This window comes from Pristiophorus japonicus, chromosome 6, assembly GCF_044704955.1.
Source record: "Pristiophorus japonicus isolate sPriJap1 chromosome 6, sPriJap1.hap1, whole genome shotgun sequence".
NCBI lineage: Eukaryota > Metazoa > Chordata > Chondrichthyes > Pristiophoridae > Pristiophorus > Pristiophorus japonicus.
In genome coordinates this window covers 201,839,372-201,865,810 of record NC_091982.1, presented here as the reverse complement: position 1 = coordinate 201,865,810, position 26,439 = coordinate 201,839,372, and positions in this window count along the sequence as shown.

Genomic DNA, 26,439 nt, shown 5'->3' with positions numbered 1-26,439 from the left:
GTAATGAATATGGATCCAATCCACGTCCAGACCGGGGTCAAGCAAGGCTGCGTCATCGCGCCAACACTCTTCTCGATCTTCCTTGCTGCAATGCTCCACCTCACTCTCAACAACCTCCCTGCTGACGTGGAACTAAACTGTTGAACCAATGGGAACCTATTCAACCTTCATCGCCTCCAGGCTAGATCCAAGGTCGTCCCATCCTCTGTCATCGAACTACAGTATGCGGACGACACTTGCGCCTGCGCACATTCAGAGGCTAAACTCCAAGCCATTGTCAACATCTTCACCGAGGTGTACGAAAGCATGCGCTTTACACTAAACATCCGTAAGACAAAGGACCTCCACCAACCTGACCCTGCTACACAGCACTGCCCCCCTGGTCATCAAAATCCACGGCGCGGCCTTGGACAACGTGGACCATTTTCCATACCTCGGGAGCCTACTATCAGCAAGGGCAGACATCGACAACGAGATCCAACACCGCCTCCAGTGTGCCAGCGCAGCCTTTGGTCGCCTGAGGAAGAGAGTTTTTAAAGCCGAGGACCTCAAATCTGGCACCAAGCTTATGGTCTACAGGGCAGTAGTAATTCCTGCCTTCCTACATGGCTCAGAGACATGGACCATATACAGTGGATACCTCAAAGCGCTGGAGAAATACCACCAACACTGCCTCCGCAAGATCCTGCAAGTCCACTGGGAGGATAGACGCACCAACATCAGTGTTCTCACTCAGGCCAACATCCCCAGCATCGAAGCACTGACCACACTTGACCAGCTCCGTTGGGCGGGGCACATCGTCCGCATGCCCGACACGAGACTCCTAAAGCAAGCGCTCTACTCAGAACCCCTACACGGCAAACAAGCTCCAGATGGGCAAAGGAAACGTTTCAAGGACACCCTCAAAGCCTCCTTGATAAAGTGCAACATCCCCACCAGGACCTGGAAATCCCTGGCAAAGACCGCCCTAAGCGGAGGAAGAGCATCCGGGAGGGCGCTAAGCACCTCGTGTCTTGACGCCGAGAGCATGCAGAAATCAAGCGAAGTCAGCGGAATGACCGCGCTGCAAACCAGGCTCCCCACCCACCCTTTCCTTCAACAATTATCTGTCCCACCTGTGACAGAGACTGTAATTCCCGTATTGACCTGAGAACTCACTTTTAGAGTGGAAGCAAGTCTTCCTCGATTTCGAGGGACTGCCTATCATGATGATGATGAATGAGTATATGATTCCAAGACACAATCTGCAAGTCTTTTTGTGTTCTGTGTAATCACCAGGATCAAATATATAAAACATCTGTTCTCCTTATAGTTACGTTCAACTACATCTGATTGCTGTGACACTTAGTAACTAAAACATGGACAATTAGAAGAGATAACTGAGTAGCTTATGACATTTCTTTACTTTGACTCTGCAGCTATGGTTCAACAAGTTGTATCTAGCACAGTTAATGTTATAATTACTAAGGCCATTATAAATTCCATAGAATTAATATTTTTGATAGCATCAGATGAACTATTTCCTTCCATGAAATAAATGTCTCCTTACATGCATCAAATACTGACTCCTACTAAGACCTTACACAATAACTCAGAAATGGTCACATTCTTCACACCCCCTCAGTGATTTTACAAAATGTCTGTAGCTCTCATCAAACGCATTTTGGAATTATTAGTAGATTTAATGGAGTGCAAGAACAAATGGAAATGTGTGGGCTGAATTTCCGCAGTGGTCCTCCCACTCATCCACTGCAACTTCAGTGGAAAAAACGCAGGAATCCCGGCAAAAAGGCAGAAACGCCACTTATGCAGTTTTTCCGGGGTTTGCGCAGTTCTTCTTCTGAGGTTACGGTGGCAGAGAACCCCTGCCAAAGTTCAGCCCCATAAACACTACAAGATCCAAGCAAGGTTTAAGTCCAGAAAGGGTAAAGCTTTGTTGACACATAAGTAAAGGGTCAGTTGTTTTTCTGTCTGCTGAATCTGTATGCTTGGTTATTACTATGTTTGAAGGGGTATCTGTTGACTTAAACTTCATTGGTGCAGTTCATGAGACTTTAGCATAAAACAAAGATGCTGCAGAACTCATTCATTTATAGTTAAACATGCTTAATCCCTTGTACTCACTTTCCAATTCCAGACAATTCCATACATCACTGGCATGCCTTCAATGTTAGCCAAAATGTTGTGATGCATCAATGCTAATTGTACAGCTACACTGTTTGAAGAATGATCTGGATTTTTTTAATTAGCATGACTAATTGTTAGAATCACTTATCAAATTGAGGCAAAGAGTGTAATGTATTATTAAATACATGTTTGTGTTGTGCATCTTGATATTTCTTCATTGTGCAAATATATATCACCTATATCTCTCTGTACGTAACCATGGTTACAAATTATGGCTAGCATGGCTGCGCAGAAGAGAGTCCTGACACACTGCACACTACACTGTGAGTCCTTCGTCTTATCCAGTCCCCTGTGGGAAGGTGTCAAGTGTACATGAAAGCAAAAAAAATCATAAGTCCAGTCAACCTGAGTTACTGTCACACAACCAGGTTATAAAACAGGTCTTCAGTAAAATCTTGCAGCATGGGATGCATTTACAATTATACCAAAGTGTTTGACACAAGCTATGCGAGTTTGGCAGTACCTCCCCCCAATTACCTCACTCAAATTTTTTATGCGTAAGCTTTTGCAGCATAGACTGTCGGCCTGTACTACAACGAGGCAACATTGCTGAACCCAATTCTGTTCTTATCCTCCATTCATATGCACACTTTCAGCAGGAATCACCAAATAGTGATCAAGAGCAGAAACTCTGCATGACTTAACCCTTCCCCAGCTTAAGAATGCTGAGGCATATTGTAATGCCCTCACTCTCATCCTTGCTGTGATCAAGTAATATTGCACAATTCTAAACAAACTGATCAATCCCATACAGCAAGTCATTAGATCACTGGTTGATTGGTTCTCCCAGTTATCTGCTATAATTTCAGCAGAAGAGCCATGAAAACCTGAAAGTTACAGCAGATGAGCAAGAGACCTCCACCCCCACCCCTCATCTCCATCCTGTCCCCCCTCTTCCCTCCTTTCTTTACCCTTTCTTTCCTCCACCCCTTCTTTTCCCTCCCTTCTTCCCTCCACCCACCCTTACGAATGAGTACTGGAAACATTCTTACTGTTTCCAGAATCTCTGCAGTCTGTAGAAACTGGGACTATGATTGTAAAAATCAATCTTCAAACCCACCCTCTCCATCATTTGTTATTTTTAGCATTGAATATCCTGATTTCTAGTATGAAATATCTGTCATCTGAAACAAATTATGAAGTTATTGTAAAAGGACACATAATAAATTAGGTTTATCATTTTTACATTTGATCTAAATATGAATTTAAAAACACAGGTTTGACATTTCCAAATGTAAATTTCATGCAATCATGTTCATTCAAATGTATAATTGTTGCATAGTGCAGAGAACAAAAAGCTAGTTTACAGTGAAGTGATTAACATTCCTCTCTGCGCTGCAGAGGCAAAACATCATTAATTGGTTTGTGACTGCTGGCATGCATTCTACAGCAGAATTAAACACTTAGTTGGCAATCTCTAAAAAATTCATTTTCTTATTATGTAACACTCACCTATTAAAAATAAACGTGATGTTTCTCAGGTAATCCCTCATTACATTATGCTGCTTTATCATCCACTTTTAATAGTTGAATCTGAAAATCACAATGATTGTGTAAAAGTTTAATGAAAAGATGTAGGAGTATTGAATTACTTGATGCAGATCTCCCCGGAGAAGTATTAATTCATTACTTTATATGTTTTAGCCAGCTGTGAAAGGAATACTTCTGAGCTTAGTAGCACTAGGTGTAATAGCAAAATGGTAGACAAAACAATTTATAATTAAATTAAATGTATACATGCAAAATGGAAATCTGCAGCCTTACAAATAGATTTGAGATCAACTTTCTTTATTTGTTTCAGATAGAAAATATCATTGATTTCAACACAATGATACGAACTGAAATAAATCACACCATTAGGCATCTATCACCAGCTAATGGACAGAATCCATTGTTGTTAACCTGAGGACCCTAAAGCTCAGTGATAAGTAGTCCTCATATTAAAACATTCTTCAACACTTCAAATCCAGCTATCTAGAGATCCCTTGAACATTTTTTCATTAAGCTGAGGTGTTGCTGACCCCAGGAGGAATACTGCTGCAAGTACTACTCGATGAAATGAACTATTATAAAGTGCTTCCTGTTCAAGATGCGCCTAATGTATGAAGAAAGTCACTGCACTGACCAGATTTCCTTAATTTATGTTTCCTAGATAGGCAAAAAGACTGTCAATAATTTCCACAACTTGAGTGTTAATTGCGAATAAGGCTTAAATTACAATTATTTTAAATATCTATGGTATAATTTATTATTTATATAAATGAATTTAAAGCAAATGAGTGAAATAATTGGATTCCATATCAACGTGTAACATAATAATGAATTCTACTAATCAGTTCTACTCATATGAACAAAAGAGAAGTCAAGGTTGAGAAAAAGCGAATCAGCCCACTGAACCCCATCCCAATAGTACATTAACTCTCCCATCACAGCATCCAAATTATATATTAAATAAGCTCAATGAGGGTAATTTTAACCTAAACCGACTGGCAGAAAACTGATGGGATCAGATTGTCTTCTCTGTTTTGTACCCCGTCCAATTTGACTTTCCATTCAGTCGATGTATGACGATAAAGGCATGGCCAATGAGATAAAGAGATAGCTTGCATTTTTTCCACTTATGGAGATGATGCCACAGTCGCAGTATTGCAAAATGGGTGTTAAATATTGCTTCAGTAGAAGTAACCATGCAAATGGTTTTAAATAAGTTTAATGCACTGAGATTGACAGTGCTGCAGGTCTCAATACCATTTAACCCAGAGTGCTCCTGGAAATGAAGGAGGTTGTAATTGAGCAATTGATTCATATGTACAATAGATTGTTGATGTCTAAGTTGATTCCCAAGGATTGGAAGATGGCTCATGTAGTTGTGTTATTAAAGAAAACAAAGAAAAAGACTCTGGAAATCATAAACTTGACTCCAGTAATATTTTGCACAATGTGATATCTGATCATTTAGCAACTACAGAGGATGTTAAGGATATTTAACATTGCTTTTGGAAATGCAAATCCTGCAGAACTAACTTAATTGAGTTTTTTGAGGAAGTGATCAGAATGGTGGATGAAGGTAGCCCAGTGAATGTTGTTTACCTTAATTTCCAAACTATGTTTGATGAAGTTCCTCATACATGGCTATTAGAAAAAATTAAATTGTGTGGGATTACTGGACAGTTAGCATAATAGCTCTGGAGTGATTGAAATCACTAGTTGGCAATGATGTTCTAATATCTAAGGATAAGGGATAGGCCACTTAAGATCGCGATGAGGAGGAATTTCTTCACTCAGAGGGTTGTAACTCTTTGGAATTCTCTGCCCTGGACGGCTGTGAATGCTGAATCTTTGAGTGTGTTCAAGGCTGAGATAGATAGATTTTTGGACTCATGGGGAATCAAGGGATATGGAAATCGGGCAGGAACGTTGAGTTGAGGTCGATGATCAGCCATGATCTTATTGAATGGCAGAGCAGGCTCGAGGGACCATATGGCCAACTCCTGCTCCTATTTCTTATGTTCTTATGTTCTTATTTCAGGCAATGCCATTTTGGGTTGATCTCATCTGAAACACTTCCTCTTAAGTGCTTGATTTATTGTGCAAGTGGTCAGTAGGGCTTGCAACAAGGTGCAAGGGGATTAACAAGGTGTCAGATGCTGCACCAGCCTACAGGTAGGTCTTGCTGGAAGGAAAGGCTAATGCAGTGCAGGGTTAGCCCAGGCTAGCAGCAACTCACAGTAGCAGCACTTTTGTTCCTCCTCACACCACAAAAATAGAACCCAGAAACCTTTCTAGGCCATTTCTAGACCACTGGTCAGACTGGTCAATGCCAGAATGCATCAGCAGAGTGTGTGCAGTGCACACTCCATCCATGTGCCCCTGAAAATTGGGGTCCTAACTATGTCATAAGGCACCAATTTGCTTAATCGGGAGGCCCACCAACCAAAATTGAAGCTCGCACCAGTCACCAAAAATTACAGCAGCTGGTGCAGCAGCATGAACAAGGCAGTAAGTCTACCAACCCCATGAAGCCATTACTACCCCATTATTACCCAGATGAAAATTGCCCCCCCAAGTGCCTGACAAAATCCAACATACAAGTTATTTTTTAAAAATCATTCTCGGCATATTGGAGCTGCTGGCAACATTTGTTGTCCATTCCTAGTTTCCCTCGAGAAGTTGTTGTTGGGGACACGCCACTCTGCCGTTAGCTTTGCAAAAACGGCATCTCAGAGACTGGCTCCCCATTCAAATGCATTGAGTGACATGAAGTCGAAGTAAATTTGCCACAAAATGCTAAGTCAAGTCATTTTAAGTCTAAGTACACTTTAACAAACATGAGAAGTGTTAATTACTGCCAGTCAACCTCTCTGGCACTGAAAATGAACTATTACGAGTGTGGAATCTCAATCCTTCGGGTTTTAATTGTCGTTGGAGATTTTTGTAACTTTTCCTTTGTCTCTTTTTTTCTGTCTCTCTCAATCCAATCTTTGTTTCCCTCTCAATTTAACTTACTGTACCTGATTTGACATTGAATTCACCCACTCTAGCTTATACTTCCTTGTTCAGATCTGGCATTGTTCCTTTCACATTCCTTATATCTGATTGGTTAAGGAGATACACACTTGTTTGTCCTGTTCATTCAGATCCCAGATGCCCTGCAGATGGCGCTGCACCATTTCCATCTCCCATTTCCAGCAATTTGCAGCGTAAATGATTATGGAGATTAAACAAGCAAGAGCAAGTCTAACTAACAGTGGGCGCCATTTGTTGACCAGCTACATGAACCTTTGAGCCATTATAAAAGTTAAGAAATCTAGTTCACCCATGACAGATCAAGTGCATATCATTATAATCTCCTAATCTTTTCATATTCCTCTGCAACTGTTCCATTTGTTCTATGTTTACAACTGTTTATTATTATTTACTATCATTGGCAATCTTGGAGAGCTTTGTTATTTCCCCTTCCCCCAAATCTCTAAGATACATTGAAAACAATATGAGTAACCTCTTTCCATTTTAATGCTGCTTCCTTTAATAACTGTGATTTATATTCTCGGACTGAATCAGTTAGGTATTCCCTACAAAAGCTTCCTCTGTTCTATGCTTTGCTACTTTGTAGTCTCCTACATGGTACAATGTCAAAGCCATAGCTAAAGTCTAGTTAAATCTTCTGCTTTCCCCTTGTCAACTTACTCCATTATTCCCTCAAAGTACTATAGTAGATTTGTCAAGTAAGATATATCACTTGTAACAGCATCTTGAATTCTGCTATTACTTACACTTTAGCCTATTCTTAGTCTATCTTTTTACCCTTTAAATTCTAACCCTGTGCTGGGATAGAGTCTTCAGATTCATTTGTAAACTCTGACACAAAGTAGTCAATAATGATATCTTTTATTCCTTGGTCAATTGTTATCTCGTTCTAAAGCATAAATAATAGACAAGGACACTTTAAAAAAAGAGTTAGGTACACATGAAGATGGACTTCATTATGGAGTTTTAAAGCAGTTGGTAAATGAAGTCAGTCACATCCTGATGGATATTTTAAGGGAATCACTGAATACAGGCATTGTACCAAAGGAATGGATATAGTGTCAATTTATAAAAAGGATGGAAGAATAACCCAAGGAACTATAGCCTGTGAACTTGACATTGGGAGTAAAATAATAAAAAGAATCCTGAAAGAGAGAATTATGAGGTATCATAATAAAATCAAAGGCATCTTCTATTTCTTGGTCAATTGCCATTGTGTTCCCTCTGGGATCCTTCAGAGATCCCAGTTTTCTTTTTCCATTCATTTTTCACCTAAACCTTTCACATTCATTTTTATATCTGATGCAATCCTATAAATGTTGTTCTCTTAATTTATTTACCTCTTATTAATTCTATACGCTTCCTCATCATACCTGTACTTTTATACTTGATTTAAGGGTGTTTCTATCCCTTATCTTCTATAGCCCACACTGGTTTCCTATCTCCTCAACTGTACTTCTTACCCAATGAAATGCTTTTGATCTGAATGCATTCTATTTCCCCTCTGTACCTAGCCCATTCTTAGTCACACCCTCATTCCTTTGAAGTCTGCCTTCCCGAAGTTAAAGTTCTTTGTTTTACTCATCTACTTATCTATTTCAAGTCATATTTTAAACTGCATCACATTGTGATTAATATTAGCTAAAATTTCTCTGACTTTGACTTGGCCAGTGCATAGCAGAAAGTAAAATATTGTTCTTCCTTTATTGTTTCCATGACCATTTGAGTCGTAAAGCAGATCCTAATCATGTCCAGAAATAGTCATTTACTCTTCTGATACCCCATGTCACATGCAGATTGAAATCACCCATCACAATTTTAACAGCTCCTTACTCATTTAAGCATAAAGCACCCTATGGATATGCCTAACATTGTGGTTTATAACAGGCCTAGAATTTCAGCCTCACCCAAAAGATTTCCAAATTGTTAATACCTAAACCTAAGTTGTCCATTTCAGTTGCTATCAGATCACCTCTAACAAATATAAAGACTTCATCTCCCATTTTTCCCTGCCTATCTGACTTGTAAATTTATGCAAAGTCCATAACATTGAAACCAAGGGGAAGAACTTCAATGCACACCATCCATTTTGCACATCAAGAAACAAGTGGCCAAGAGTTGAAAATTGCTGTGTAAGCTCTGCCTAATTAGATCAGGTCCATTGTGACTTAAACAGCCATCCTTAAGGGGAGCGCTAGTGGCCTCTCATTGGGCCCAAGTTTCCACATGATTCGCGCCTGATTTTTAGGAGCAACTGGTGGAGAACGGACTATTTTAGAAATCGCAATTCTCCACATTTTTTTTTCTGCAGTTCTAGTCAGGTAGAACAGTTCTAGTTTAGAACAGAATTTTTTCTTCAAAAGGGGGCGTGTCCGGCCACTGACGCCTGATTTGAAAGTTTCCACAGTGAAAATGTACTCCAAACTAAAGTAGAATGGAGCCAGTGAAGATTTTTGTAGAACTGTAAAAACCTGTTCTACACATTAAAAAATCAGGCACAGGTTACAAATTAGGCGTCCAGAACGAGGTGGGGGGGAGGGGGGGGAAGGGAACTCATTAAATTCGACAATAAATCCTTATTTATACTTCTACAAATATTATACAAATAAATCCAACTTGAATAAACATTTATAAGCCAAGAAAAGATTAAATAAACCATCTTCCTACCTGTGTGAAAGTGCTTCAGCCAGGGAGAATTCTGCAGCCGTCCGTGCCGCTGAGCGGGAGGGGGAGAGAGAGAGAGAGGGGAGGGAGGGGAGGGGAGGGGAGGGAGATAGAGAGGGAGGGGGAGGGAGGGAGGAGGGTGGGGGAGGGGAGGAGGGGGGAGGGGGGGAGGGAGGATGGTGGGGGAGGGGAGGGGGAGGGAGAGAGGGGGGGGCGTCGGGTCGGGGAACAGGAGCGCATTTCGGGTCAGTCGGGGGTGGGGGAGCGGGTCTCGGGTTGGGGCGGGGAGGGGCGGGGGAGCGGGGGTCGGGTCTCGGGTCGGGGCGAGGGGGGAGCGGGTCTCGGGTCTCGGGTCGAGGCTGGGGGGGGGAGCGGGTCTCGGGTCGGGGGGGAGCGGGTGTCGGGTCGGGGGGGGAGCGGGTGTCGGGTCTCGGGTCGGGGGGAGCGGGTGTCTGGTCGGGGGGGGAGGAGCGGGTCTCGGGTCTCGTGGCGGTGCGGGGGGGGGAGCGGGTGTCGGGTCTCGGGTCGGGGGGTGGGGGGAGCGGGTGTCGGGTCGGGTCTGGTCGGTGGGGGTGGGGGGGGGGAGCGAGTGTCGGGTCTGGTCGGGTGAGGAGCAGGAGCTGGCCGTGGGAGGAGCCTCATTCACGCGAGGCCATTGGGCCAGGGCTAGGGGCTGCGTGCTTTGGGCCCCTCCCACACAGTTCGGCGCCTGGAGCTACTGCACTTGCGTGTCGACTGTAGCGCGCATGTGCAGAGGTCCCGGCACTGTTTTCAGCGCCGGGACCTGGCTCCACCCCCCCACAGCTCGTGCTGACTGCGCCGAGGGCCAGAGGACCTGTAAGTAGGTGGAGAATACCGAGGATTTTTTTAGGCGCCGTTTTGGCGCGAAAAACGGGCGCCCAGCTCGGAGGGGTGCCCCGTTTTTTTCTTGTGGAAACATGGGCCCAAAAAGTGGCCACAAAGCTTTTCAAAATTATATTTTATGTGGCACCAGAAGGATCAGAAGCTTTCCTCCTGTCTCCACAAAACTACTATGGGCCTGCCTTGCTTCGTCCCTCTCAGGTCCCTGTCCCCTCCCAAGACCTACCTGGAGCTGACTTGTCAACGTAGCCAACCGAAATTCATCAGGTGCAACCGGCAAGCTGCTTTGAACATCTGTTTGGTGCCCACAGCTCATCACTTCCATTCAAAAGAGCCTGATGCCAAATTTGGCTCGGATCTCATGCCAGCATAAGAACATAAATAGGAGCAGGAATAGGCCATTTAGCCCCTCGAGCCTGCTCCGCCATTCAATAAGATCATGGCTGATCTGATCATGGAATCAGCTCCACTTTCCTGCCCGTTCCCCATAACCCTTTACTCCCTTATTGCTCAAAAATCTGTCTATCTCCACCTTAAATATATTCAATGACCCAGCCTCCACAGCTCCCTGGGGCAGAGAATTCCATAGATTTGCAAACCTCTGAGGGAAGAAATTTCTCCTCATCTCAGTTTTAAATGGGTGGCCCCTTATTCTGAGACTATGTCCCCGAGTTTTAGTTTCCCCTATGAGCAGAAATATCCTCTCAGCATCCACCTTGTCGAGCCCTCTCATTATCTTATAAGTTTCAATCAGATCACCTCCCATTCTTCTGAACTGAAATGAGTATAGGCCCAAACTACTCAACCTATCTTCATAAGTCAACCCCCTCATCTCTGGAATCAACCTAGTGAACCTTCTCTGAACAGCCTCCAATGCAAGTATATCCTTCCTTAAATACGGAGACCAAAATTGCACGCAGTACTCCAGGTGTGACCTTACCAATACCCTGTACAGTTGGAGCGGGACTTCTCTGCTTTTATACTCTATCCCCCTTGCAATAACGGCCAACCTTCCATTTGCCTTCCTGATTACTTGCTGTACCTGCATACTAACTTTTTGTGTTTCATGCACAAAGACCCCCTGGTCCCTCTCTGCTGCAGCACTTTGCAAATTTTCTCCATTTAAATTATAATCTGCCAAAGTGGATAACCTCACATTTTCCCACATTATATTCCATCTACCAAATTTTTGTCCATTCACTTAGCTTGTCAATATCCCTTTGCAGACTTTTTGTGTCCTCCTCACAATTTGCTTTCCCACCCATCTTTGTATCATCAGCAAACTTGGCTACATTACACTCGATCCCTTCATCCAAATCATTAATATAGATTGTAAATAGTTGAGGACCCAGCACCGATCCCTGCGACACCCCACTAGTCACTGTTTGCCAACTGGAAAATATCCCCACTCTCTGTTTTCTGTTAGTTAGCCAATCCTCTATCCATGCTAATATATTACCCCCAACCCCATGAATTTTTATCTTGTGCAGTAACCTCTTATGTGGCACCTTATCGAATGGCTTCTGGAAATCCAAATACACCACATCCACTGAGACCCCCTTATCCACCCTGTTTGTTACATCCGCAAAGAACTCCAGCAAATTTGTCAAACATGATTTCCCTTTCATAAAACCATGCTGACTCTGCTTGATTGAATCATGTCCCACTACTGCTTCCTTAATAATGGACTCCAGCATTTTCCCAATGACAGATGTTAGGCTAACTGGTCTATAGTTTCCTGCTTTTTGTCTACCTCCTTTTTTAAATAGGGGTGTTACATTTGACGTTTTCCAATCCGCTGGGACCGCCCCACAATCCAGGGAATTTTGGTAGATTACAACCAATGCATCTACTATCTCTGCAGCCACTTCTTTCAAGACTGTAGGATGTAAGCCATCAGGTCCAGGAGACTTGTCCACCTTTAGTCCAATTATAGTGATAGTGATTGTATTAAGTTCCTTCCTCCCTATAGCCCCTTGATTATCCACTATTGGAATGTTTTTAGTGTCTTCTACCGTGAAGACTGATACAAAATATTTGTTCAATGTCTCTGCCATTTCCCTGTTCTCTATTATTAATTCTCTAGTCTCGTCCTCTCGGGGACCAACATTTATTTTAGCCACTCTTTTCCTTTTTATGTACCTGTAGAAATTCTTACTATCTGTTTTTATATTTCATACTAGTTTATTGTCATCATCTATCTTCCCTTTCTTTATCATTTTTTTAGTTGTTCTTTGCAGGCTTTTAAAAGTTTCCCAATCCTCTTGCCTCCCACTAGTCTTGGCCACATTGTATGTCCTTGTTTCCAATTTAATACCATTCCTTATTTCCTTATAGCCACGGATGGTTATCCCTTCTCTTACAGTCTTTCCTTCTCATTGAGATATATTTTTGTTGCGAGTTATGAACTATCTCCTTAAATGTCTGCCACCTCTCAACCATCCCACACTTTAGTCTATTTTCCCAGTCCACTTTAGCCAACTCTGCCTTCATACATTTGTAGCATAGACATAGGCACAAAGTAATCACCCCATGACTTGCTAGCCACTTTAGCTGCATGTCAAATTCCACCCCCGCCACCCCCCCTCCAAGTCTCCTATTACATCAAAATAAGAACAGCTTTACTCTAAGTCTTGGCAAGGAAGGCATAGTCAACTGAGAGATGGGATGGAATTAAACTGGTGTCATAATGAGTTAATTTTGAAGAAGAAAGAATGAGAGGCAGAAAGAATTGAAGGAAGTAATTTATTGCTGTGAAGCAAAACTAAAGGGTAACAACAAATAACACAATAAGTTATATATGTGCAGGATGAGAAAAAGCCAGGGCAGCAATTGATGAGTATTTGTATATAGATGATGAATCAGTGTAGACTAGTCAGAACGGATAATAGGGAAAACATATCAGACTGTGGTGATAGATAAAAACTGTAACAGAAGCACCTCGGAAAAATTATTGTTGTTAATACACCAGTAATTACTCTATCCTAATTAAACTCTAATAGAACACGTTTCAACAACTTTGATGAAAGGAAACATTATATTGCACCATCTCCCCTAAGTTTCTTTGTAAACTTCTATAATAAACCCAAAATCAGCAACCCTTTCTCATCTGCTACCAATGCTTGGTATACAAAAGGTCTCTCTGGTTATAAATCAAGGGGGATGAACAATTCAGCCTTTGACCTCCTGTTATAAAAACAAAGACTCAGTACTTCTTCAAGAAGGAAACAATTTGATCTTTTTGAAAAAGTAATTGTCAATTGTTCTAAAAGTGCTTCATTCCTTAAAAAAAATTAAAGTTTCAGACCTGAAAAATGTAGTTACTCATCCAGTTATGCCACTACAAGGTGACTTTGTGCTCTGCAGCACCTAACAACAACAAATTCAATTTATTTAGCACCTTTAATGGAATAAAACATTCCAAGGCACTTCACAGAACTGTTAAAAACAGAATTTTACACCGAGGTGATATTAGGACAGGTCAAAGAGGTAGGTTTTAAGGAGTGTCTGAATGGAGGAGAGAGAGATAGAGAGGCGGACAGGTTTAGGGAGGGAATTCCAAAGCTTAGGGCCTAGGCAGCTGAAGGCACGGCCACCAAGGGTAGAGTGATTAAAATTTGCGGGGTAAATCTACGCCAGCGCATTACTGACATAAATGCAGGAAATTCATGTGAGCTGTATAAATGAGTAACAGAGGGCTTAGATGGATGTATCTTTGAAGTGGCGCAAACAAGCAAAGAAATTCTCACTTTGAGATGTTCCAGCATAAATTAGTTATGCATGAATTTCCTTGGGGGAAAAAAAAGCAATACTTTGCTCTTATGCCACAGTTACGTTGGAAAATTTCAAAAAATTCCAAGCTATCTGTTTATAAAGAACAAATTAAAATTTCACTGTAACTAATGCGCAGAGGAAATCTCCATCCATAGTGCTAAACATTGTCACGTATGTAATCTTCATGTAACTGTAACCTTCATGTAACAACACTGCATACTATATGCACCGAAGAAATGCACACCTTGACCACAGGGGGTGAACTTGTGGGAGTCACTCCTAGCCTGGTCTTTCAGGTATAAAAGGGGAAGCTCCACCCACATTCATCGCTTCTTGGTCCTGTGAATAAAGGTCAGGTCACAGAGTGACCTTGTCTGCAGAATGTGCCTCATGTAAATTTATAGTAATGTGTAAGGACACAACATTTGGCGACGGGAAACGGGAATCAACAACTCATGAGAATGGCCACCGGTAGCACAGAGGAACAGTACTGTGTTGGTGAGGACTGGGACGATTTCGTTGAGAGGCTCCAGCAGAGCTTTGTCACAAAGGACTGGCTGGGAGAGGCTGCGGCTGAGAAGCGAAGAGCGCATCTACTGACCAGCTGTGGATCTAAGACGTACGCGTTAATGAAAGACCTGCTCGCACCCGAGAAGCCAGCGGACAAAACCTTCAAGGAGCTCAGCAAACTGATCGGTGAGCACGTCAAACCGGCGAGCAGTATACGCATGGCCCAACACCGATTCTATACACACCGACATCGGGAAGGACAGAGCATACCGGACTTTGTTGCGGACCTTCGGTGCTTGGCCAGCCTCTGTAAATTCACAGACGCCTGCAGGGGGGAGATGTTACGGGATTTCTTCATTGAGGGCATTGGGCATGCCGGGATTTTCAGAAAGTTAATTGAGACCAAGGACTTGACCTTGGAAGCGGAGGCGTTGATGGCTCAGACCTTCGTGGCGGGGGAGGAGGAAACCAGGATAATATACGCTTGCAACTCCACACCCAACGTGGCGATGGAGCAGAGAGTTAACATTGTAAATGCGACTCAGAACCCCGCAGGCAGGCAGGGGTCATCAACAGAGACAATGGCAGGTTGAACGGACATTTACACCATCACAAGGGACAATACATCTCGGGATGCGGCTATTGACACCCACTAACAGAGTGCTCAAGAGTAATCAAAGAGATAATCAGAGAGGAATGCCTGGTAACAGCCCTTTTGTTCACAACAATCTCAGCTCATGCTGGAGGTGCGAGGGCAGACATGCTGCAAAAACCTGCAGGTTCCAACAATTCATCTGTAGAAATTGTAACTTCAGTGGACATTTGGCCAGAATGTGCAGGAAGCCCGCAGCGAGGCTAATTTACGAGGCAGATGAACCACAAGAGGGGTCTGCGTGGCAGGGTGATGCTTGAGACACAGCAATGGACGCTGAAGTTCAGCGGGTTCAGGTGGCAAACATGCACAGCTCATAAACAAAAATGCCACCTATGATGATGAAAGTCCTATTAAACGGCATCCCCGGTATGCATGGAGCTGGACACAGGTGCCAGCAAGTCACATGAGTGTACAACAATTCGAGAAACTATGGCCACTCAGAGCTAGCAGACCCAAACTACAACAATGTATTGACACGCAATTACAGACATACACCAAAGAGATCATCCCAGTGCTAGGTAATGTTGGTGGTCACACATAATGGATCAGAGAACCGGCTGCCACTCTGGATTGTCCCAGGAAATGGTCCCGCGCTTTTGGGGAGGAGCTGGCTAGCTGAGATGAACTGGAAATGGGGGGATGTGCACGCCATTTCATCTGTGGAGCGAAGTTCATGCTCATAGGTCCTACAGAAATTTGAGTCACTATTTCAACCTGGTGTTGGGACTTTCAAAGGTACCAAAATTGTGATACGCATCACCCCGGACGCCAGACCAGTGCACCATAAAGCCAGAGCTGTGCCGTATGTGATGCGGGAGAAAATTGAAAGTGAGTTGGACAGATTGCTAAGAGAGGGCATAATTTCGCCCATTGAATTCAGCGACTGGGCAAGCCCCATCATCCCTGTCCTAAAAACGGATGGCTCGGTCAGGATCTGTGGCGACTACACGGCCACTATCAACCGAGTGTCACTACAAGACCAATACCCGCTTCCGAGAGCGGAGGATCTTTTTGCCAGACTGGCAGGCGGCAAGCTGTTCACCAAGTTGGACCTCACTTCAGCCTACATGACCCAGGAACTGGCCGAAGAATCCAAGCTACTGACCACCATCACTACGCACAAGGGGCTGTTTGTCTACAACAGGTGTCCATTTGGCATTCGTTCAGCAGCCGCTATCTTTCAAAGGAACATGGAAAGCCTGCTCAAATCCATCGCTGGAACAATCGTATTTCAGGACGACATCCTTATCACGGGTCGAGACACTGAGGAACACCTCCACAACCTGGAGGAGGTGCTATGCCAACTGGACCAGATAGGCCTGTGACTAAAGAAGTCCAAGTGTGTGTTTTTGGCCCCAAAGGTCGGGTTTTTGGGCAGGAGGGTTGCCGCAGACAGGATCCGGCCTACCGAATCCAAAACGGAGGCGATTCGTCGTGCGCCTAGGCCCGGCAACACATCGGTGTTGCGTTCATTTCTGGGACTCTTGAACTATTTCGGGAACTTTCTGCCGAACTTAAGCACATTGTTGGAGCCACTACACGTGCTCCTGCGTAAGGGGTGCGATTGGTTTTGGGGGGACTGTCAGGAATGGGCGTTCAATCGGGCGTGGAACCTACTTTGTTCTCATAAGCTATTGTACAACCCCTGTAAGAAATTGGTTTTGACATGTGATACATCATCCTATGGGGTTGGGTGCTGTTCCAGCAGAATAATGATGAGGGCCAACTCCAACCTGTGGCTTATGCCTCCAGGTCGCTCTCCCAAGCAGAAAGGGGATATGGGATGGTTGAAAAGGAAGCACTCGCATGTGTCTACGGGATGAAAAGGATGCACCGGTACCTTTTTGGCAGAAAGTTCGAGTTAGAAATGGACAACAAGCCGTTAACATCCCTGTTGTCAGACAGCAAAGCTGTCAATGCCAATGCATCAGCTCGCATACAGCGATGGGTTCTCACGCTGATTGCATATGACTATACTATACGGCACCGGCCAGGCACCGAAAATTGCGCTGACACGCTCAGCAGGCTCCCACTGGCCACCACTGAGGGGGCAGCGGAGCAAAGCACTGAGATGGTCATGGCTGTCGATGCTTTTGACAGCACAGGCTCCCCCATCACAGCCTGCCAGATCAAAATATGGACCAACAGAGATCCCCTCCTATCCTTGATTAAGAAATGTGTCCTGACTGGGGATTGGGCGCCTGCACACGGAGCATGCCCCGAGGAGGTCAGACCGTTTCACAGATGGATGGATGAGCTCTCCATCCAAGCCGACTGCCTACTATGGGGCAGCCGGGTAGTCATACCCCAGAAGGGAAGGGAAGCATTCATCAGGGAACTCCACAGCGAGCATCCAGGCATCGTGCTAATGAAGGCCATTGCCCGGTCACATGTATGGTGGCCAGGAATTGACTCAGACCTGGAACACTGTGTTTGCAGGTGCACGACGTGTGCCCAGCTCGTGGCCCTGGCCCACCAGGCCATGGTCACGTATTCACGTAGACTACGCGGGCCCATTCATGGGGAAAATGTTCCTCATTGTTGTTGATGCGTACTCGAAATGGATCAAGTGCATCATATTGAATTCGTGCACGACATCCACCACTGTGGAGAGTCTGCGTGCGGTCTTTGCGACCCACGGCTTGCCGAACATCCTGGTTAGCGACAACGGCCCGTGTTTCACTAGCTATGAATTCCAGGAGTTCATGTCGGGTAATGGCATCAAACATGTCAGGACGGCACTGTTCAAGCCGGCTTCCAATGGCCAGGCGGAACGTGCGGTCCAAATCATAAAACAGGGCATGCTCCGGATTGAAGGACCCTCCCTTCAATGCCACCTATCGCGCCTCCTGCTGGCAAATAGGTCCCGACCGCATTCGCTCATGGGAGTCCCACCCGTGGAACTACTCATGAAACGTACACTAAAAACTCGGCTGTCCCTCATTCATCCAGTCCTGTCAGACATTGTTGAGGGCAAGCGCCAGCCCCAAAATGAGTGGCATGACCGTAAATCAAAGGGGAGATGTATAGAAATCGATGACCCTGTATTTGTTCTTAATCATGCTTTGGAGCCCAAGTGGCTTGAGGATACTGTAATTGGTAAAGAGGGGAATAGGGTCATCGTGGTCAGACTTAACAATGGACAGATATGCCGCAAGCATCTGGACCAAGTAAAAAAAAGGTTCAGCATGGACACTGAGGAACCTGAGGAAGATCATGAGATGCTGCCCACACCACCACCAGTGAATGAGCAACAAGAACTTTCAGCAGCATGCACAGTCCCTGCGGCCAGCCAAGACGAGGCAGATTCACCACAGAGGACAGAGACGCATGCCAAGGCTCAGCCACCAGAGCCCCAAGTGCGGCGCTCCACGAGAGAGCGTCGACTGCCCGAAAGACTTAATCTTTGACCCCACGTGGCGGGGGGGGGGGGAGATGGTGTCATGTATGTAACCTTCATGTAACTATAACCTTCATGTAACAACACTGCATACTATATACACCTAAGAAATGCACACCTTGATCACAGGGGGTGAACTTGTGGGAGATACTCCTAGCCTGGTCTTTCAGGTATAAAAGGGGAAGCTCCACCCATCTTCATCACTTCTTGGTCCTGTGAATAAAGGTCAGGTCACAGAGTGACTTTGTCTGCATTTATAGTAGTGTATAAGGACACAACAAATGTAAAGAACATTTGCAATGCTGCATGATCTCTCTGGCACAACTTTTGCATCCACTTTGGTAACACAGTACAAAGTTTTACTGTCAATCAAAAACTAAAGCTGCTTCATCTCAGGCAGAAGCACCAAGTGCTGCACTGCCCTGGAACAGTCAACTTGTTTATATCCAATGATGACTAAAAGGTATGGTAATCCCTCTACTTGAAGGACAATTTTCAAGAAGTGAACTAAATAAATGTCTTTCATTTCCTGTGAGTTTGCCATGAATACGTATCCATCCACCGGAGTGTACTAAATGTGTTTTGATAAAAAATGACTGACTTATTCGAAAATATCGGGTCTGAATTTGTGGAAAAATTGCACCATAGTAATGCTGCAGCTATGATATATGCAATTAATACAGTGCAGAAATTTCAGGAAATTATGGTATGAGCGACTTAAGTCATTGCTTACGTCACACCATAATGTGGCAGGACTTTTTATGGCATTACTTCTCGTTAGAAAAGAAAGAAAGACTTGGATTTATATAATGCCTTTCATGACCACCGGATGTCTCAAAGCACTTTTGGAGTGTAGTCACTGTTGTAATGTAGGAAACACGGCAGCCAATTTGTGCACATGCAAGCTCCCAGAAACAACAATGTGATAATGACCAGATAATCTGTTTTTTGTTGATTGAGGGATAAATATTGGCTAGAACATCAAGGATAACTCCCCTGCTCTTCTAAATAGTGCCATGGGATCTTTTACGTCAACCTGAGAGAGCAGATGGAACCTCGGTTTAACGTCTCATCTGAAAGACGGCACCTCCGACAGTCCAGCACTCCCTCAGCACTGCACAGGAGTGTCAGCCTAGATTTTTTGTGTGCAAGTTCCTGGACTTGTAATTATAATAGCCCCAATCCCATAACAATTGATGCCAATTGCAAATTTGCTGCATTTAAGCCATTCTTTACACTGCAAAATAATGAAAAATATTGGCATTGGAGACCTGGCAGCAGTGTGATTTATGGACTTGTATTTGAGGAAACATCTGGTTTGGGAGTCTTTGCGGAGCTCAGCACAGGCCATACATGAACTCCTTATTGACCCAAATTAGTTTGTAATGAACATTACTGTGAAATGATCTGAGCAATTCGAAATTCCACCTTAATCAATACAAAGCTGTCAACTTTGGAATCAGCCTTATCCTCCATGGGATACATTCACAGCTTCTGACTCCATGAATTCAAGCAAAATCTTGATCACAGGCAGTCATTTTTATTCTCGCAGCCCTTGAAAACCCTGCACTTAAAGAGAGCAATTTGTTAGATGACCCAATGCGCAGAGGGAGCTACCCAAAATTAAAAGTCCACGCTAATAAATGATTGTTTGCATTAATCAGCAATTGAAGTACTCGCCCAGCCAAAATCCTCTGAAAATCAAAGAACAGTTATTGGGACTGACCTGATGCACCGTTAGTTTGCAATCACTGCCTTCAATGAGATTGTTAGCCTACATCAGAAGTGCTGAACATTTTGTGCACTGCCCCATTAAAATGTCTGTCCTATATAGAGCTTCGTCCTTTTAATAGGGTTTCAATCATTTATGCTTCTGATTGCTTAATACCTTTCCACCAGTACTGATTTTAATGCTGCGTGCGATTACATGAGACATGGCTGTGCCAGTGCGATTCATTGCTTTTCCAACCTTCCATGAGAACACTTTAACGTCCTGAATGCTAATAACAAAAGTGAAATGTTTGAAAGAGCAGAACTGATTTCAAAGCCTATCTCCTCTTTCTCTCTCTCTCACACACAGTCTTCAAACCAACTCGCAAAGCTGTCTTATTAATGAAATGCTTAGTGTACCATGTTTGTTAAGGTACAGATTTAAAATAGAAGTACAATGCAGAGCAATATGACTGTATTTCACTACACCATTAATAGGAAAGTCTAAAGTGGCAACGTGATCAATATATTGGCTGCACCACTTCAGATTCACCACTATTCTGCTGTGTTTTCTAATCAGTACTCCAGCAAATTGTGGCATGAATTTGCCACTGGAGGTTTGGGAAGCACAATAGTTTAACCTATGGCGAATTCCGGACTATCATTACTATTTTTTCATCTACTGTATCAAAGGTCACTACATCTATTTTAATCTATGGGCCATTAACTGGAACATATATCATCAAATGGTCTAATGTCTTATTGCCCTTGCTTGAATTTGAAATAAAAGGTTCTGATCCTTCCAACAAGGTTATATCTTTTCAATTTGCTTAATAAACCAGAAAATATATCTTTCACAATGGAGTTGTTATTGATTCATCAACACTTGGAAAACATCCCAGAGTCTTCACTAAATGAAGAATTGGGTCTGTAGAATAATTGGACAATTTGCCACGAGTAATATGTTATCCAGCAAAACAAACCTATCACAGAGCTAAATGGATTTAAGGAGTCATAGCTCATGCATTGATATTCTTTGTGCTAATGTTGAATTAAAAGTTGTGTAACTCCAGTCACTGGCATTTGACTCAATGAACATCCCTATTGACATACCTTTAGTGGTTAAAATAAGATTACATATTTCATTATGAGATGCTCTACCTTAACATATTCTGTAGTTGGTAGATTCAAAAGCAAGATTAAGGCATCAACATTATATCTGACTCAGAGGGGTATAAAATGTAATGCAACAAGTGTCCTGAAACTGGATTATTTTGTGGATGGGAGAATATGGTGACCGAAAGGAAAAAAAAGAGTTTTACTAACAAATTAATGTATCAAACTAAAATTAAAAAGCACTAATTATTTCAGAAAGGCCAAGAATAACTATTAGTTCCATTAAATACCATAGTCTGATACTGGGAAGTGCTGTATGAAATCTAAATTAAGGCAACAAGCTAGTGACATTGGTGTGTTTGGGCCTCATCTTCTTCAGAGCCTGGAGACGTTAAGGTCAGTCAAACTGGTGTAAATGTGGCAACTTTTTCTGACAGCAATAAGATTTATGTCAGGGATAAGGTGTTTGCAAAACATTAAAGCCAGTTGGCTCAATATGTGGTTGTATTTACAAGAGTAACATCCAGGAAAATAGATTACAATCTGAATCAGACAAGTGAGATTAACTATCCTTGCTTCCGAATGTTTTCTCCAGTAATTATAGAGACCTGTAAATTGCTTGGGTTTATGCAATAGTGAAAGCACATTATCATGTTCATTTTAGTAGGCAGAATTTGACTCGTTAATTTTTCTAGAATACTGCTGGAAAGAACAAATGTCTCCTACTCTAAAGGTTCTGTTTTTCTGATTCTGATGAATTAATTCTAAATTTAAAACAAACCAGAAAGGAAGAGCCAGAACGTGATGATCTGATAGGTGCCACGATTGGAAGTGTAGTGAAGATTATGCTGCCTTGTTTTAAATGCCAGCATTGTTCCCCTCCCCCAAACAGGGTTCTTCATTAAGGAAAATGTTGCAAAAGCAGGAGTCAGCTAAACTGCAGGGAGTTGGGTCAAGTGGTTTAGTCTGAAACAATTTCTAACTTGTCAATTAAATTCACTATTGTTCTCATATTTGCTTTTTCAGTCTTTTATTTCACACCAGTAGGATCACTGGATCAATGATTTACTATTATACCTTAATTTTCAATTCAACAAAGAACCACTTTATATTAATGGGTACTCTAGGGCTCTACTTTCTTTGCATTGCACCTGGATGCTTGTTACCAACCCAGAACTCAGTTAAAAGAAATACAATTGCTCAAGCAACACTATTAATATAATTACATTCAATAAATGTTACATCGGGAGCATCTATCTATTTTATTTATCGTTCTACAATTGATTAGTTATAACCAGTTCAGAAAAAATATTTTCTCCCTTTTTAAAATAGGACTGACTATTTGTACTGTTTTTTCTGTCCTTCTCCGCATGCGTCTGTCGAGACTCCGCCCCCAATGCCTCCCGCCCAAACCAGAAGTGCCAGACCGGAAGTACGGCCCCAAACCTGAATCACTCCGACCACGTTGCCTGCTGAGCCCCAGACTGACCAGCCCCAAGCACTGAGCGGCCCCGAGCCAGTGTGTGGCCGAGCGAGGGCGGGGGGGTAGAGTGAGAGAGTAAGAGAGAGAGAGAGCCTGGGGGGGGGGGGGGGAAGAGGGAGCCTGGGGTGGGAGGAAGAGTCTGGGAGGGGGTGGGGGAGAAGAGAGAGAGGGGGTTGGGGGTGGGGGGGAGAGGGAGCCTGGGGTGGGAGGGAGAGTCTGTGAGGGGGTGGGGGAGAAGAGGGAGAGCCAGGTTGGCAGAGGGAGGGGAGGGAGGGGGTGGAGGGAGCTTGGGGTGGGAGGGAGACTCTGGGGGGGAGAAGAGAGAGAGCTGGGTTGGGGGTGGGGGGGAGAGGGAGCCTGGGGTGGGAGGGAGAGTCTGTGAGGGGGTGGGGGAGAAGAGGGAGAGCCAGGTTGGCAGAGGGAGGGGAGGGAGGGGGTGGAGGGAGCTTGAGGTGGGAGGAAGGGAGAGAGAGAGAGAGCCCTAACCAGGTGTGCGGCCAAGAGAGGGAGAGGGGCAGCGGAGAGAGAGAGGGAGAGAGCCTGTGGCGGGGGGGGGGAAGAGAGAGAGAGTGTGTGGGGTAGAGAGAGACTGGGGGGGCAGAGGGAGAGAGCATCTGTGGTGGGGGGGAGGGAGCGAGAAAGAGCGTGGGGTGGGGGGGGTGGGGAAGAGTCTGGGGGGGTGTAAGAGAGAGAGCCGGGTTGGGGGGGGGGAGAGGGAGCCTGGGATGGGAGGGAGGGAGAGAGAGTCTGGGGTGGGGGTGGGTTTGCGGGGGGGAAGAGAAAGCCTGGGGTAGAATCTGGGGGTGAAAGAGAGAGAGCCTGGGGGGGGTGAAAGAGAAAGAGCCTTGGGGGGGGGGGGGAGAAGAGAGAGAGAGACAGTGGAGAGAGAAAAACACTGTCGGAGGGGAGAGAGGGAATTCAGAGAAGGCGAATCATGTTCTTACAACCCCCTACAAGGGACATCGTTGGAGTCGATGAAATCCAGAAGTCACTACACTGTCACTATTCACTTCATATCCAATAAATCTGTTAACAATCCGTACACAATGCACCGTCTACGGTGAGGGGCAGGGGGTAAGGTCATGCACTTGCGCTGGAGTAAGGCACTTTGGCTCGGGAAGTCAGCACTTGTGCTGGGATATGGGATATCGGCTGGGGGAGGGATGTACTTGCGCGGGGGTACGGGACTTTGGCTGGGGGAGGCAGCACCTGCACTGGGGGGCAAGGGACTTTGGCTGGGGGAGGGACACATTTGCACTGGGGTATGGAACTTTGGCTGACACTTGATGGCTTCTAGGGAGATCTATCCTCTGTGGCTTCTGGAAGTCAAAGTGGATCGAGTTACAATTTGCGAAGTCAGTGAGAACTTGGGATGGGCAGTTCCAGTTACACATTCCAGAGAAACTTCAGGGTGTGGCTTATCCTCCAAGTGGACCAATCAGAGACAAAGGGCAGCCATTTTTACAGAACAAATACACGCGTCCTTTTAAAAGTGCCTTAATAACAATTAACAATTCAATGGAATCCGATGATGGAAGCTGTTGTGTATCTGTAAAGCATGCACTCCCATGTTCCGCCACCAAGGAGTGCATTCCCTGACGTCCCAAGGATCCCAGCATCCCTTGGGAGCACTGTATATAAGCCGACCCCTAAGGCCTGTTCCTGACTCTGGAGTGTCTTAATAAAGACTGAGATCACTGTTACTTTAACCTCCCTGTGTGCAGTCTCATCTGTGTTAGGAACACAATAACTTGCGACGAGTATACGAATCCAACGCAAGGATGCAGCCAACTGTGGGTATCCTGGAGAAGTTCTCGGAGGGTGAGGACTGGGGAGCCTATGTCGAACAGCTAGACCAGTACTTTGTAGCCAACGAGCTGGATGGAGAAGGAAGCACTGCAAAAAGGAGACCGGTCCTCCTCACGGTCTGCGGGGCACCGGCCTACAGCCTCAGAAAGAATCTTCTGGCTCCGGTAAAACCCACAGATCAGTCCTATGAGGAGTTGTGTACACTGGTTCGGGAGCATCTTAACCCGAGGGAGAGCGTGCTGATGGCGAGGTATCGGTTCTACACGTGCCAGCGATCTGAAGGTCAGGAAGTGGCAAGCTACGTCGCTGAGCTAAGGCGACTTGCAGGACAATGTGAGTTTGATGGCTACCTGGTGCAGATGCTCAGAGACTTTTTTGTACTGGGCATTGGCCACGAGACCATCCTACGAAAACTTTTGACTTTTGTGACACCGACCCTCAGTAAGGCCATTGCGATAGCACAGGCGTCTATGTCCACCAGTGATAACACCAAACAAATCTCTCAACACACAAGTGCTAGCAATGTTCAGAAATTAACTGGAACTGTGTTTGCGAGCAGAAATGTACAGGGCAGAAACCACAAGTCTGCAACTGCCAGTAGGCCTCAGGTGACCCAGATGACTCCGAGTACACAACAAAGGATGAATGCAAGGCAATTCACACCTTGTTGGCATTGTGGAGGCTTCCATTCAGCCTTTTCATGCCACTTCAAAGGGTATGTTTGCAAGAGCTGTGGAACAATGGGGCACCTCCAACGAACTTGCAAACGAGCTGCAAGCTCTGCAAAACCTGCTAACCACCATGTGGCAGAGGAAGATCGGTCCATGGTGGACCAAAGCAATTTCGAGCCTCAGAGAGAGGAGGCAGATGCTGAAGTACATGGGGTGCACACATTTTTAACGAAATGTCCACCTATAATGCTAAATGTAAAATTGAATGGCTTACCCATAGCCATGGAACTGGACACTGGTGCGAGCCAATCCACCATGAGTAAAAAGATGTTTAAGAGACTGTGGTGCAACAAGGCACTCAGACCCAGCCCTGAGCCCCATCCACACGAAACTGATAACGTACACCAAAGAGCTTATCACTGTCCTGGGCAGCGCCATGGTCAAGGTCACCTACGAGGGCACGGTGCATGAACTGCCACTCTGGATTGTCCTGAGCAATGGTCCCACACTGCTTGGAAGGAGCTGGCTTGGCAAAATCCGCTGGAACTGGGATGACATCCGAGCACTATCACATGTCGATGAGGCCTCGTACCCAGGTTCTTTCCCTTTTTGAGCCAGGCATTGGAAACTTTTCTGGGGCGAAGGCGCTGATCCACTTGGTCCCAGAGGCACGACCCATTCACCACAAGGCGCGAGCAGTACCTCACATGATGAGGGAGAGTGGAAATCGAGCTGGACAGACTGCAACGCCTGGGCATCATCTCCCGAGTGAAATTCAGTGAGTGGGCCAGCCCAATTGTTCCAGTACTCAAAAGTGATGGCACGGTCAGGATTTGCGGTGATTATAAAGTAACTATTAATCGTTTCTCGCTACAGGACCAATACCCGCTACCTAAGGCAGACAACCTATTTGCGACGCTGGCAGGAGGCAAGACGTTCACGAAGCTCGACCTGACTTCGGCCTACATGACGCAGGAGCTGGAGGAGTCTTCGACGGGGCCTCACCTGCATCAACACGCACGAGGGACTGTTCATCTACAACAGATGCCCGTTTGGAATTCTGTCAGCTGCA